We start from the raw sequence: 2,714 nt of genomic DNA, 5'->3' as shown, positions 1-2,714 counted from the left end.
ATGTGGATGTGATCATCTTCACAGTTGATCACTGATGCTCATCGATGCATCTGTGGAAGAATATACAACCATAAAAATGTTTACATTAGTAATAGTACATCATGAGAATATATGATGGCACTCATACTTGAACAGAAAAGTGTGAGAGACGCATTAAAAATGAGTTTATACACAATCTCTAACTCTAGTGTTAATACTTAAGTCAATATCAATATGAAAGATGTAGCTAGATTGCCTGCTATCATATGCAATCTCTGTAATTTACAGGAATAATGTAAGCTACTGTAAGACTAATGTACTATAATACTACAGTAAATAAGTACCATTGTACTATCGTAAATATTAAATATATTGGTGGCAATGGTAATAGTGCAAGATTCATTGTGTTTTATGAATAATATTGATTTAAAATTCATAGAAGGGCCTTCACAAATCTAGCATTAGGTTAACAAGCACATGGCTAGCTAAGTTAGCTTACCTGAATCTGACAACCTGTTCAGCAGCCGCCGTGACTTCTTTACTGGAGCATCATAGCCGACACATTTCTCGGGTAAGGGTGTTCGTCAGTCAGCTTCCCGTCCATGAAATGCTACGAAAACACATACGGACGCTTGGGTGGGCACTTCAAGTTTAGCGCCTTCAGCTAGTGCCTCAGGTGCTCCTCGTCTTAAGGTGGAGGGTGTAAATCATAAAGTGCAGCGCAACACTCCGACCGCTTAATCTAATATACCGTTACAGCTATAGGATTACGGCTAGCGACTAGCATTAGTTCCCTCTCAGCCAGAAGTAAGAGAAGTTAAACGAACGCAATGGTGTCACCCTTGTTGTCGCGAACATAAACTGATACACACGCAAGAGCTGTCACTACAAAGCCAGAGTAATCGAGCGAGAGCTTCAATCAATGATGAACCAATGGTAAGCAAGCCCTATGAGCAAAACACCTAATTATCATACAAGACAAAGAAATGTCAAAATAAATACGAAAATAAATTTAAAAGGTTAAAATAAATAAATGTTACAATAAATTAATCTGGAAAAAATATATATTGGAATAAATAAATATAAAAATAAATGAATGCATAAAATAAGTAAATATAAAATAAATGGAAAAATAAATAAAATAATAAATAAATAGAATTAGAAATAATTAAATCATAAATGCAGAAAAATAATAAATTAAAGGGAAAAATAAATTTTATTAAAAATTAATCATATTTATTGGTTTATTCATTTATTTATTTTCCTATTATCACATTTATTTACCTATTTATCTATTTATTAATTTATCTATTTATTTATTCTTTCATTTATTTATTCATTTATTCATTTTTAATATCTGCAGGTTTAGTCCTCCATACTGTACTCACATAGTGAAGCAAACCACCAAAATAACAGCAGAGAATCGTCGTGTGTCATCAATTGGCTTTCGCCGTTTGTAATCTTCCTATGAAGAGACTGTCAGATCAATGCGCTGCTACTTTTCTCTCAGATAAGGTAAATGCTTAACACAATCGGCGTCACTTTGATTGTGTACTATTATATTATATTCCAAAAATCATCTCTTTGAGGGCGATATTTTACCCACACACGACAGTCTGTATGGTGATCTGCTGCTGCCTGATACAGGCAAATGCTAGCATCATTTGTTGTTTCTGTCTCTTTGAAAAAAAAAAAAAAAAAAATGTTCGACCTCTTTTAATCCTGTTGTGAACTACCCGGTGTAATAATGAAAGTTTTTTTTTGTTGCATCGTTTAATTTTTATTATGACAAACATCAAAGCGTGAGATATAGCACGCAGTTTACTTCTTTAAATTTTCGTTTTTTTTTTGTTTTGTTTTTTTTTTCGACTTATATTTCATTGTTTATTACTTAATTATTTTTAAATTAATTTTGTTAAAACTGTTATACAAAGCATTGTCTCCCGCGATTTTAATTCCTGTGTAAATGCATTTATGCTGCTTCAGAGGAGCATTAAACAGTCTGTGTAACGTTAAATGCATTTTTGTGATTTTATGCCGCTTCAGAGTTGGTTTCTGTGCCGCTTTTTTTGTGTAAAGATGCCTTTTAAATACATTCTCAGGAATATGCTAGTGTCATAACATCTCTTTGTGCTCTAAGCTCCCTTTCTGCTGTTAACATTAATCTTAGGTGGTTCTTCTTTGGAACTTCTAAAAGAATTTAAAAGCCTACCTGACAGATCTTGGATAAGCACATTCAGTTTAAACAACACAGTTCCCAAGCCATGTAAAGAGTGAATGAGATATAATCAGCAGTCTTAACAATAATAACATACCAAATAAGTCACCTTTACATTGTTTTGAACTATGGTGTTATACAACTCTTTGTTTTGCATAAAAATGTAACACTAAACTGAAAGTAGTAAAGCATTACACTCATAATAATACAGGTCTTAATAACTCCTAATAATAAAGGGTCATGAGATTTCTCTCATTTTAATCTTGTTGTTTCTATTTAAAGGAATACTTAATAAGCTCATCCCATTACCCTCATTTTCATCTGCAGTCTGCCACAACCACCTTGTAATTCAGCCGAACGTTTGTGTTTCCTTGGAAACTTGACCTATATAATTGTTTAACCCACTTCTTAGGAACTCAGATTCCTTGTCATATTCTTCCTCCCTCAACAGTGCTAAGACATGCTTTCTTTCTTGTACTTGCTTTCCTCTTTTATTGCAGTAGGGTAGCATGCCTGT

Source organism: Chanodichthys erythropterus, chromosome 16, assembly GCF_024489055.1.
Source record: "Chanodichthys erythropterus isolate Z2021 chromosome 16, ASM2448905v1, whole genome shotgun sequence".
In the NCBI taxonomy this organism is placed as follows: domain Eukaryota; kingdom Metazoa; phylum Chordata; class Actinopteri; order Cypriniformes; family Xenocyprididae; genus Chanodichthys; species Chanodichthys erythropterus.
This window is presented reverse-complemented; position numbering follows the sequence as displayed.